Source organism: Pan troglodytes, chromosome 11, assembly GCF_028858775.2.
Source record: "Pan troglodytes isolate AG18354 chromosome 11, NHGRI_mPanTro3-v2.0_pri, whole genome shotgun sequence".
NCBI lineage: Eukaryota > Metazoa > Chordata > Mammalia > Primates > Hominidae > Pan > Pan troglodytes.
The window spans coordinates 27,125,356-27,139,106 of NC_072409.2; the positions used below are offsets into that span (position 1 = coordinate 27,125,356).

At 40.1% G+C, this 13,751-nt stretch overlaps 1 pseudogene; it reads right to left on the reverse strand.

Annotated features, from left to right (window-relative positions):
- Window positions 1-8,228: 8,228 nt before the first annotated feature.
- On the reverse strand, window positions 8,229-13,483 carry LOC129136005 (syncytin-1-like; annotated as a pseudogene).
- Between the last annotated feature and the right edge of the window lie 268 nt (window positions 13,484-13,751).

Here is a 13,751-nt window from a genome sequence, read left to right on the forward strand (position 1 = left end):
GAAGGTTTGGGAATGACAGACAGGGGAATAGAGAATAGTTGAAAGCAGCCAGCAACCTAAATTTCAATGTGAGTCCTCACTGTTTTTATGGACCTTTCCTTTCCCTGCCTCTTGTTAGTGTCTTTGGATTCCCTATTCCTGCAAGGTTCCTGGGCTGCTTCTTCTCTTTCTAATTCCCTCTCTACTTTCTCTCCCAGTGTCCCAAGCTTCTCCTCAAGAAGCCAGAAATGAATGTTAAAATCCTATAAGATCAATATTAAATAGAATAATTTAGTTATCTTTATCAATATCTTTCCCCATTTGAACTAGCCCAGGGCCTGCTTTCATAATAAAACAGATCCCTTGAGGTGTTTTCCTAAATAAAAGAGCCACATAACTCAGAGGGGAGATCCTCATGCCACTCTTCTGAAAGGTGAAGTGGCTGAAGTATACGTTTTGTTATTACATAGCATTTTTTCCCTTTAAGTTCTTTTGTTTGGTTTTGTGAGAAATACTCAAAAGACTCATTTATCTCTATAATCTTTTAGGGAAACACCTGCTTAGTTCTGAAGGTTTCATTTTAATATAGCATTTTTTTGTTTCATCAGGAAAGAATTATTTTCATTTATTGATAAAAATAATGCACATTTAGAGAGGTAGACTCTAGATTTTGCATTGGTATTCAACCAGTTTATTGGCTAGGGTACTCCTGTTATTAAAATTTTATTGTTCCTTTTATGTAAGTTCTGCACTGTTCTCGTTTGAGTGATTCTAACATAGCTTACTTTTTTTTTTTTTTTGTGATGGAGTCTCACTCTGTCACCCAGGCTGGAGTGCAATGGTGCGATCTTGGTGGCTCACTGCAATCTCTGCCTCTCGAGTTCAAGCTATTCTCCTGCCTCAGTCTCCCACGTAGCTGGGACTACAGGCACTTGCCACCACACCCGGCTAATTTTTGTATTTTTAGTAGAGACAAGGTTTCACCATATTGGCCAGGCTGGTCTCAAACTCCTGCCCTTGTGATCCGCCCACCTCAGCCTCCCAAAGTGCTGGGATTACAGGCATGAGCCACTGTGCCTGGCCAGTAGCTCACATTTTTAATGCAACTGATAATGGAATATTTTTCTGGTTACCATATCGTCCAAATGGCTGCAAGAAAATGATTGGTTTTTATTTATTTCTTTTATTAGGCTACTTTACTAAACTCTTTTCACTTCTGGGGAACATTTTAGTTGATTCTCTTGTTCTTTTTTAGTTATAAAATCATATAGTTTACTAGTGATAATTTTACATGCTTTTCTTCAATGTTTGTGACTATTCCTATTTAACATCTGATTGTCAATTTTTTTACCATTATGAGTATTTATTTCATTATGTTTTCTGCACATTATCATTGTATGTGTATATGTTTGTATGTACAACCACACAAATACTATATAAAAAAATTAAAAACATTCTACTGATAGTGACCATCTTTGATTTAAAAACAAAACAGAACAAAACAAACACCAAAAAACATTCTACTGACATTTGCGAATCTTGCTTTTTATTTTACATTGTATTGTGAGAATTATCTTTTGTCTTTACATACTCTTCCAAACCATGCTTTTGAATGATCAAATAGTATCCCAATATTTGGTTATAATTTTTAAATCCATCATCCTCCTTTGTTGCACATTTATGTTGCTTCCCGTTTTCACTCTTTGATGATGGGAAACAGACACAACAATTAGTAGTAGCACTTATTGACACAGCCCTTGCCCCGTTCCTGACACCATTTTAAGTACTTCTCTATTAGATATTTTAGTCCTCTAATAATTACATGATGAAAATACTATTATTATACTCATTCATAGATGAGTAAACTAAGGCACAGAGCTTTCAAGAAAACGCTAAGTAACCAAGCAGTGGGGCACACGGTGAAGAGTCCACGTTCTTAGCCAAGAGCTGAATACATAACTGCTCATGGTCATACAGGGCCAGACACTGCTCTAAGAACTTTACACATAATAACTCTTTTATTTCCATTAAGCACAACCAACCCTGCTTGAGAACAGGAGTTTAAGACCACCCTGGGCAACATAGCAAGACCTAATCTCTAAAAACTTTTTAAAAAATTATCTGGGCATGATGGCCCTCACCTGTAGTCCCAGCTACTCGGGAGGCCAGGGCAGGAGGATCACTTGAGCCCAGGAGTTTGAGGTTACAGTGAGCAGTGATTGCGCCACTGTGCTGCAGCCTGACCCTGTCTTTAAAGAGAAAACCAAACCAACCAACCAAGGAACCAACCAAAGCAACCTTAGGTGGTGATGAGGCCAGGCTTAGAGATATACAGACTTGGTTTTCAAATTCTAACTTAAACTTGCTAGCTCTGTGGCCTTGACACAATGCATCCTTTGACCAGCTTATTCACTTTTCATAATATTGAGATGTTAATTTTTCCTACATCATATAATTTTACAGAAAGAATCTGTAAAATGCTTTGCATAATACTTGGGCATGTGGTGAGCATTCAATAAATGATAGCTGTTGATATGAAAATTATTACTTTATCTTAAAGTTAGCTTAATGTTCACCAACATATTCTTGTAATTATTATTTTTTAAGATTTTATTTTTTAAGGCAGTTTTAGGTTCACAGCAAAATTGAGAGATTTCTCATATACTCTGTGCCCCTACACATCCATAGCCTCCTCAGTTATCAACATCCCCCTCCAGGGTGGTACATTTGTTACAATAGATGAACCAATATCGTCACACCATAATCGTCCAAAGTCCATAGTTTGCCGTAGGGTTCACTCTTGGTGGTGTACAGTCTATGGATTTTAGAAAATTTATAATGACTTGTACCCATTATTATAGTACAATACGGAGTATTTTCACTGTCCTAAAAATCTTCTGTGCTCCTCCTATTCATCCCTCTTCTTACTCCCAACTCCTGTCATCCACTGATCTTTTTACTGTCGCCATATTTTGCCTCTTCTAGAATATCATATAGTTGGAATCATACAGTATGTAGCCTTTTCAGATTGGCTTCTTTCACTGAGTAATATGCATTTCAGTTTCCCTCATGTCTTTTTTTTTTCTTTTCATTTAGCCTTGACTTGAAACTCATCCGCCATATCTTTTTTTCAGGGCTTAATAGCTAATTTCTTTTGAGTGCTGAATAATGTTCTGCTGGCTGCACATACCATCGTTTATCCATTCACCTACTAAAGGTCATCTCGGTTGTTTCAAAGTTTTGGGAATTAAGAAAAAAGCTGCTACAAACATCCTTGTGCACATTTTTTGTATGGACATGTATTCAACTCCTTTGGGTAAACACCAATGGGCACAATTGCTGGATCGTGTGGTAAGAGTATGTTTGGCTTTGTAAGAAAGAAACTGCCAAACTGTCTTCCAAAGTGGCTGTACCATTTTGCATAAAAGTTTTAGAGTCAATTTACTGTTATCTACAAAAGAACTTCCCATGATTTTGATTGGGATTGTATCAAATCTATAGCTCATGTTGGAAAGAGCTGATTTCTTTCTTTCTTTTTTTTTTAAATTATACTTTAAGTTCTGGGATACCTGTGCAGAACTTGCAGGTTTGTTACATAGGTATACATGTGCCATGGTGGTTTGCTGCACCCATCAACTTGTCATCTACATTAGGTATTTCTGCTAATGCTATCCCTCCCCTAGCGCCCACCCCTAACAGGCCCCGGTGTGTAATGTTCCCCTCCCTGTGTCCATGTGTTCTCATTGTTCAGCTCCCACTTATGAGTGAGAACATGTGGTGTTTGATTTTCTGTTCCTGTGTTAGTTTGCTGAGAATGATGATTTCCAGCTTCATCCATGTCCCTACAAAGGACACGAACTCATCCTTATTTATGACTGCATAGTATTCCATGGTGTATATGTGCCACATTTTCTTTATCCAGTCTATCATTGGTGGGCATTTGGGTTGGTTCCAAGTCTTTTGCTGTTGTGAACAGTGCTGCAATAAACGTATGTGTGCATGTGTCTTTATAGTAGAATGATTTATAATCCTTTGGGTATATACCCAGTAATGGGATTGCTGGGTCAAGTGGTATTTCTGGTTCTAGATCCTTGAGGAATCGCCACACTGTCTTCCACAATGGTTGAGTTAATTTACACTTGCACCAATAGAGTAAACGTGTTTCTATTTCTCCACATCCTCTGCGGCATCTGTTGTTTCCTGACTTTTTAATGATTGCCATTCTATCTGCCGTGAGATGGTATCTCATTGTGGTTTTGATTTGCATTTGCATTTCTCTGATGACCAGTGATGATGAGTATTTTTTCATATGTCTGTTGGCCACATAAATGTCTTCTTTTGAGAAGTGTCTGTTCATATCTTTTGCCCACTTTTTGCTGGGGTTGTTTGTTTTTTTCTTGTAAATTTGTTTAAGTTCTTTGTAGATTCTGGATATTAGCCCTTTGTCAGATGGATAGATTGCAAAAATTTTCTCCCATTCTATAGGTTGCCTGTTCACTCTGATGATAGTTTCTTTTGCTATGCAGAAGCTCTTTAGTTTAATTAGACCTCATTTGTCAATTTTGGCTTTTGTTGCCATTGCTTTTGGTGTTTTAATCATGAAGTCTTTGCCCATGCCTATGTCCTGAATGGTATTGCCTAGGTTTTCTTCTGGGGTTTTTGTGGTTTTAGGTCTCTCTTTTTTTTTTTTTTTTTTTTTTTTTTTTGAGATGGAGTCTCGCTCTGTTGCCCAGGCTGGAGGCTGGAGTGCAGTGGTGCAATCTCGGCTCACTGCAAGCTCTGCCTCCCGGGTTCACGCCATTCTCCTGCCTCAGCCTCCCGAGTAGCTGGGACTACAGGCGCCTGCCACTGTGCCTGGCTAATTTTTTGTATTTTTAGTAGAGATGGGGTTTCACCGTGGTCTCTATCTCCTGACTTCGTGATCCGCCCACCTTGGCCTCCCAAAGTGCTGGGATTACAGGCATGAGCCACTGTGCCCGGCCGGTTTTAGGTCTTATGTTAAAGTCTTTAATGCATCTTGAGTTAATTTTTGTATAAGGTGTAAGGAAGGGGTCCGGTTTCAGTTTTCTGCATATGGCTAGCCAGTTTTCCCAATACCGTTTGTTAAATAGGGAATCCTTTCCCCATTGCTTGTTTATGTCAGGTTTGTCAAAGATCAGATGATTGTAGATGTCTGATGTTATTTCTGAGGCCTCTGTTCTGTTCCATTGGTCTATATGTCTATTTTGGTACCAGTACCATGCTGTTTTGGTTACTGTAGACTTATGGTATAGTTTGAAGTCAGGTAGCGTGATGCCTCCACCTTTGTTCTTTTTGCTTAGGATTGATTGTCTTGGCTATGTGGGCTCTTTTTTGGTTCCATATGAAATTTAAATTAGTTTTTTCTAATTCTCTGAAAAAAGTCAGTGGTAGCTTGATGGGGATAGCATTGAATCTATGAATTACTTTGGGCCATATGGCCATTTTCATGTTATTGATTCTTCCTATCCATGAGCATGGAATGTTTTTCCATTTGTTTGTGTCCTCTCTTATTTTCTTGAGCACTGGTTTGTAGTTCTCCTTGAAGAGGTCCTTCACATCCCTTGTAAGTTGTATTCCTAGGTATTTTATTCTCTTTGTAGCAATTGTGAATGGGAGTTCACTCATGATTTGGTACTCTGTTTGTCTATTATTGGTGTATAGGAATGCTTGTGATTTCTGCACATTGATTTTGTATCCTGAGACTTTGCTGAAGTTGTTTATCAGCTTAAGGAGATTTGGGACTGAGATGATGGGGTTTTCTTAATATACAATCATGTCATCTGCAAACAGAGACAGTTTGAATTCCTCTCTTCCTATTTGAATACACTTTATTTCTTTCTCTTGCCTGATCGCCCTGGACAGAACTGCCAATACTATGTTGAATAGGAGTGGTGAGAGAGGGCATTCTTCTCTTGTGCTGGCTTTCAAAGGGAATGCTTCCAGCTTTTGCCCATTCAATATGATATTGGCTGTGGGTTTGTCATAAATAGCTCTTATTATCTTGAGATACGTTCCATCAATACCTAGTTTATTGAGAGTTTTTAACATGAAGGGGTGTTGAATTTTATCAAAGGCCTTTTCTGCATCTATTGAAATAATCATGTGGTTTTTGTCATTGGTTTTGTTTATGTCATTGATTACATTGATTGATTTGCATATGTTAAACCAGTCTTGCATCCCAGAGGTGAAGCCGACTTGATCGTGGTGGATAAGCTTTTTGATGTGCTGCTGGATTTGGTTTGCCAGTATTTTATTGAGGATTTCTGCATCGATGTTCATTAGGGATATTGGCCTGAAATTTTCTTTTTTGTTGTGTCTCTGCCAGGTTTTGGTATCAGGATGATGCTGGCCTCATAAAATGAGTTAGGGAGGAGTCCCTCTTTTGCTATTGATTGGAATAGTTTCAGAAGGAATAGTACCAACTCCTTTTTGTACCTCTGGTAGAATTCTGCTGTGAATCTGTCTGGTCCTGGGCTTTTTTTGGTTGGTAGGCTATTAATTACTGCCTCATTTTCAGAACTTGTTATTGGTCTATTCAGGGATTTGACTTCTTCCTGGTTTAGTCTTGGGAGGGTGTATATGTTCAGAAATTTATCTATTTCTTCTAGATTTTCTAGTTTATTTGCATCAAGGTGTTTATAGTATTCTGTGATGGTAGTTTGTATTTCTGTGGGATCAGTAGTGATATCCCCTTTATCATTTTTTATGGTGTCTATTTAATTCTTATCTCTTTCTTAGTCTGGCTAATGGTCTATCTATTTTGTTGATCTTTTCGAAAAACCAGCTCCTGGATTTATTGATTTTTTGAAGGGTTTTTCGTGTCTCTATCTCCTTCAGTTCTGCTCTGATCTTAGTTATTTCTTGTCTTCTGCTAGCTTTTGAATTTGTTTGCTCTTGCTTCTCTAGTTCTTTTAATTGTGATGTTAGGGTGTCAATTTTAGATCTTTTCTGCTTTCTCTTGTGGGCATTTAGTGCTATAAATTTCCCTCTACACACTGCTTTAAATGTGTCCCAGAGATTCTGGTATGTTGTATCTTTGTTCTCATTGGTTCCTAGAACTTATTTATTTTTGCCTTAGTTTTGTTATTTACCCAGTAGTCAATCAGCAGCAGCTTGTTCAGTTTCCATGTACTTGTGCGGCTTTGAGTGAGTTTCTTTATCCTGAGTTCTAATTTGATTGCACTGTGGTCTGAGAGACTGTTTGTTATGATTTCTGTTCTTTTGCATTTACTGAGGAGTGTTTTACTTCCAATTATGTGGTCAATTTTAGAATAAGTGCAATGTGGTGCTCAGAAAAATGTATATTCTGTTGATTTGGGGTGGAGAGTTCTGTAGATGTCTATTAGATCTGCTTGGTCCAGAATTGAGTTCAAGTCCTGAATATCCTTGTTAATTTTCTGTCTCGCTAATCTGTCTAATATTGACAGTGGGGTGTTAAAGTCTCCCACTATTATTGTGTGGGAGTCTAAATCTCTTTGTAGGTCTCTAAGAACTTGCTTTATGAATCTGGGTGCACCTGTATTGGGTGCATATATATTTAGGATAGTTTGCTCTTCTTGTTGCATTGATCCTGTTACCGTTATGTAATGCCTTTGTTTATCTTTTTTGATATTTGTTGGTTTAAAGTCTGTTTTATCAGAGACTAGGATTGCAAGCCCTGCTTTTTTTTTTTGCTTTCCATTTGCTTGGTAAATCTTCCTCCATCCCTTTATTTTGAGCCTATGTATGTCTTTGGACATGAGATGGGTCTCCTGAATACAGCACACTGATGGCTCTTGACTCTTTATCCAATTTGCCAGTCTGTGTCTTTTAACTGGGGCATTTAGCCTGTTTACATTTAAGGTTAATATTGTTATATGTGAATTTGATTCTATCATTATGATGCTAGCTGGTTTTTTTTTTTTTTTTTCAGTTGCAAGATTTAATAGAGTGAAAACAGAGCTCCCATACAAAGGGAGGGGACCCAAAGGGGGTTGCCGTTGCTGGTTCGAATGCCTGGGTTTATATCCCGATCATTGTCCCTCCCACTGTGCTCTTAGGCAATAGATGATTGGCTATTTCTTTACCTCCTATTTTTGCCTAATTAGCATTTTAGTGAGCTCTCTTTACAATTTGATTGGTCGGGTGTGAGCTAAGTTGCAAGCCCTATGTTTAAAGGTGGATGTGGTCACCTTCCCTGCTAGGCTTAGGGATTCTTAGTTGGCCTAGGAAATCCAGCTAGTCCTGTCTCTCAGTGCCCCCTCTCAACAGGAAAACCCAAGTGCTGTTTGGGAGGTTGGCTGATAACCGCTCTAACTGCTTACTGCTGAATTGGGGCATAGTAGGGGTTGTGCAGCTGAGATTTCCTTGAGAGGGGTGCCTTTGATGTCATTAACATCGGAGCATGGCTAGCAGGCCAGTCCAGGGGTTTGCAGTAGATCTTAGTCATGGACTGCATCTGGGGCTCCATTTGAAGAGCTATTTGTAGTTTTACAGCTTCAATTCTGGAAGAGACAAACTTAACAAGGAGGTTAAAGATACAGGGTCCAAAGAGGAGTAGCAATATTATAGCTGCTAGAGGTCCTAAGAAGGGGAGAATCCAGGGCATCCATTGGCTGAGGAGGCCCCAGGGTCCAGTGTTTTTAAGCTCCTCTGCTCTACGTTATATTGTATCTTCAATTTCTTTAACTTTCTCGGTGACAATTCCAGATTGATTAACATAATAACAGTATTCTTCCCCTAAAAATAAACAGGATCCCCCTCTTTTGGCAGTTAGCAAGTCTAAAGCTCTTTGATTTTGAAGGACTACTGCTGCTAGGGAGTTAAGTTGATCTTGCAAGGTGACCAGGGAGTCGGCGACCTGTTCCATGTCACCATTTAGTCCTTGAGATAGTTTGTAGTAGAACTGAGTAGAGATTGTGATACTGCCAATGCCAGTACCTAGTCCACCTGGCACTCCTGCTCTAATAACATAAGGAAGAATGGGTACTCTTGTTGCAGGGCTTAGGTACGACATGATTGTATAAATTTTGTTCAGTGTAGATGGTCATAGGGGGCACTAAGAATGAGAGGAAGCACATAGATTCTGAAGAGCCGTTCAAACAACGGTAGGCTGAGGTACCACAGACAAAAAATATTCCTGAGGGTAGGCAGACTATTCATGTGGGAGGAGTTACCCACCTGATGCATTGGGAGTTGGTTGTTTCTATAGTATTGCTAAATTTTACACAGGTGAGGTTTAAGGTATGGATTATTTTCAGATTGGAAACAAGAGGTCCTACTAAAATGGAAGTGGTGTTTATTTCTGTGCCGAAGTTGTTCCACTGTTCAGGTACCAGGATCGAAATGTATGACCTGAAGTGCAGGGGGAGGCACATGCAACAGTTAGTAGGGTTTTGGTCTGAGACCTCATGGAGCCCAGTGAGTGTGGTATTAAATAGGTTTACCAGGCGAGTATGGGTACGGAGGGTTTCGTGTAGTTTTGAGAGATCTAGTCCTTTGTAGGAGCTAGGGGTACTATATACCTGGGTCAGTTAGGAGATTACTTCCTTTATGTGTTTTTCTCTTGCCTGATCTTGAACTCCACCCCCATCAGACATACCAGTATGGGTGAAGTAAGCCCAACAGACAGTGGCTTCAAGTCCTCCAGGACAACTAGGATTAATCATTTTTCCTGTCCAATAATGAGTATTTGCATGCCAGCTGGTTGTTTTGCCTGTTAATTGATGCAGTTTCTTTGTAGTGTCGATGGTCTTTACAATTTCGTATGTTTTTGCAGTGGCTGGTACTGGTTGTTCCTTTCCATTTTTAGTGCTTCCTTCAGGAACTCTTGTAAGGCAGGCCTGGTGGTGACAAAATCTCTCAGCATTTGCTCATCTATAAAGGATTTTATTTCTCCTTCGCTTATGAAGCTTAGTTTGGCTGCATATGAAATTCGGGGTTGAAAATTCTTTTCTTTAAGAATGTTGAATATTGGCCCCCACTCTCTTCTGGCTTGTAGGGTTTCTGCAGAGAGATCTACTGTTAGTCCGATGGGCTTCCTTTTGTGGGTAACCTGACCTTTGTCTCTGGCTGTGCTTAACAGTTTTTCCTTCATTTCAACCTTGGTGAATCTGACGATTATGTGTCTTGGGGTTGTTCTTCTCGAGTATCTTTGTGGTGTTCTCTGAACTTCCTGAATTTGAATGTTGGCCTATCTTGCTAGGTTGAGGAAGTTCCTGGATAATATCCTGAAGAGTGTTTTCCAATTTTGTTCCATTCTCCCTGTCACTTTCAGGTATACCAATCAAACATAGGTTTGGTCTTTTCACATAGTCCCATATTTCTTGGAAGCTCTGTTTGTTCCTTTTCATTCTTTTTTCTCTAATCTTGTCTTCATGCTTTATTTCATTAAGTTGATCTTTAATCTCTGATATTCTTTCTTCTGCTTGATCGATTTGGCTATTTATACTTATGTATGCTTCATGAAGTTCTCATGCTATATGTTTTAGCTTCATCAGGTCATTTATGTTCTTCTCTAAATTGGTTATTCTAGTTAGCAATTCCTCTAACTTTTATTTCAAGGTTCTTAGCTTCTTTGCATTGGGTTAGAGCATCCTCCTTTAGCTCAGAGAAGTTTGTTATTACCGACCTTCTGAAGCCTACTTCTGTCAGCTCTTAAAGTCATTCTCCATCCAGCTTTGTTCCGTTGCCAGCAAGGAGTTGTGATCCTTTGGAGGAGAAGACACATTCTGGTTTTTGGAATTTTCAGCCTTTTTGTGCTGGTTTTTCCTCATCTTTGTGGATTTATCTACCTTTGGTCTTTGATGTTGGTGACCTACCGATGGGGTTTCTGTGTGGACATCCTTTTTGTTGATGTTGATGCTATTCCTTTCTGTTTGTTATTTTTCCTTCTAACAGTCAGGCCCTTCTGCTGCAAGTCTGCTGGAGTTTGCTGGAGGTCCACTCCAGACCCTGTTTTGCTGGGTATCACCAGCGGAGGCTGCAGAACAGCAAAGATTGCTGCCTGTTCCTTCCTCTGGAAGCTTCGTCCCAGAGGGGCACCCAACAGATGTCAGCCAGAGCTCTCCTGTATGAGGTGTCTGTTGACCCCTGCTGGGAGGTGTCTCCCAGTCAGGAGGCACGGGGATCAGGGACCCACTTGAGGAGGCAGTCTGTCCCTTAGCAAAGCTCCAGTGCTGTGCTGGGAGATCCGCTGCTCATTCAGAGTTGGCAGGCAGGAATGTTTAAGTCAGCTGAAACTGCACCCACAGTCACCTCTTCCCCCAGGTGCTCTGTCCCAGGGAGATGGGAGTTTTATCTATAAGACCCTGACTGGGGCTGCTGCCTTTCTTTCAGAGATGCCCTGCCCAGAAAGGAGGAATCTAGAGAGGCAGTCTGGCTATAGTGGCTTATGAGCTGTGGTGGGCTCTGCCCAGTCTGAACTTCCTGGCGGCTTTGTTTACACTGTGAGGGGAAAACCACCTACTCAAGCCTCAGTAATGGTGGACGCCCCTCCCCCATCAAGCTTGAGCATCCCAGGTTAAGACTGCTGTGCTGGCAGTGAGAATTTCAAGCCAGTGGATCTTAGCTTGCTGGGCTCCATGGGGGTGAGATCCGCTGAGCTAGACCACTTGGCTCCCTGGCTTCAGCCCCCTTTCCAGGGAGAATGAATGGTTCTGTCTCACTGGAGTTCCAGGTGCCACTAGGGTATGAAAAAAAACTCCTGCAGCTAGGTTGGTGTCTGCCCGAACAGCCGCCCAGTTTTGTGCTTGAAACCCAGGGCCCTGGTGGCGTAGGCACCCGAGGGAATCTCCTGGTCTGCAGGTTGCAAAGACTGTGGGAATAGTGTAGTATCTGGGCTGGAGTGCACCATTCCTCACAGTATGATCCCTCACAGCTTCCCTTGGCTAGTGGAGGGAGTTTGCCAAGACCTTGTGCTTCCTGAGTGAGGCGACACCCCACCCTGCTCCGGCTCCCCTCCCTGGGCTGCACCCACTGTCTAACCAGTCCCAGTGAGATGAGCCGGGTACCTCAGTTGGAAATGCAGAAATCACCTGCCTTCTGGGTTGATCTCGCTGGTTGCTGCAGACCAGAGCTGCTCCTATTTGGCCATCTTGCCAGGCTCGTTTGGAAAGAGCTGATTTCTTGACAATATTGTCTTCGTAGCATCCAAGAACATGAAATATTTCTCCATTTATTTAGTTCTTCTTTGATTTCATTTATCAGAGTTTTATAGTTTTCCTTATATAGATTATACACATATTTTGTTAGATTCATGCTCAAGTATATCATTGTGGGGGAGGGATCCTAGTGTAAACAATGTTGTGTTTTTAATTGCAAATTCCATTTCTTCTTTGCTGGTATACAGGAGAGCAACTGACTTTTGTACATTAACCCTGTGTTCTGAAACCTTATTGGGAATTGCTTATTCTTAGTTCCAGCAGGTTTTTGTTGATTCTTTCAGATTTTCTACATAGATGGTCATCTTATTGTCAATTTTCTTATAAAATTCTTGTTGTCTTGTTGCCTGGTGGTGGGAGGGATTTGTCGTGAGTGCTGACTTTTAGAAAAATAAAGTTTCAAGATTAATATTATTAAAACTTCAAGTCATTAGTTATCATGTTTCCTATGTTTTACAATCAAACAAGCCTATTGGATTTAGCCAGTTTCACTATTCCAAGCTCATGCTGTATGGGCCACTCTAGCCCATTATCCCCAAAATATAATCCTACCATTTAATTAGCTCTATTTTATATTTTATATTATTCAATATAGTTGTTGTTTCTTCTTTTCCTAAGAAGGAAACAATTTGCCTATTCATGTGGTAGGACCAAGTTCTTCTGAGGGTCTTCTTTCTGGACGTTTGCCATCAGTGATCCAGAGTAAATGAACTGTCATAAGGACGCAGAAAATATGGAGAAGGCATTACTTGCAAAAAGTATGCGGCAATAAGTGCATTTTCTCTCCACACACAACTTTAAAAAAATATTTTTACCAATGATTTGAGGGTAAGTTGGAGACATTTTGCCCTTTTAACACTAAATGCTTCAGTGTGTATTTCCTAAGAATAAGAGCATTATCTTACATAACCATAGTACAGTGATCAAGATCAGGAAATATGATATTGATAGAATGCTAATATCTAATCCCCAGCCCATTTTCAAATGTTGTCAATTGTCCTAATAATGTCCTTTATAGACCATTTTTCCTAATCTAAGATTCATGCTGGGGCATGTATCATATTTAGTTGTCCTGTCTCTTTCAGGTATGGAACATTTTCTTGGTTTTTCTTTTTGTTTCCTGATTGTGACACTTTTTTTTTTAATTAGGAGTTTTTTATTTTATGATTTCTTCTTTTTTATTTCAGTAGGTCTTGGGGGAACTGGTAGTGTTTGGCTACATGGGTAAGTTCTTTAGTGGTGATTGCTGAGATTTTGGTACACCCACCAGTGTACATTATCCCCAATACGTTGTCTTTTGTCCCCCAGCCTCGCATCCTTTCCCCTGAGTCCCCAGAGTCCATTGTGTCATTCTTATGCCTTTGCATCCTCATAGCTTAGCTCCCACTTATGAGTGAGAGAGCGAGAACATAGCATGTTTGATTTTCCATTCCTGAGTTACTTCACTTAGAATAATGATCTCCAATTCCATCTAGGTTGCTGCAAATGCCTTTATTTTGTTTCTTTTTGTGGCTGAGTAGTATTCCATGGTGTGTGTGTGTATATATATCTATCTATCTCACATTTTCTTTATCTGCTCATTGATTGTTGGGCATTTGGGCTGATTCCATA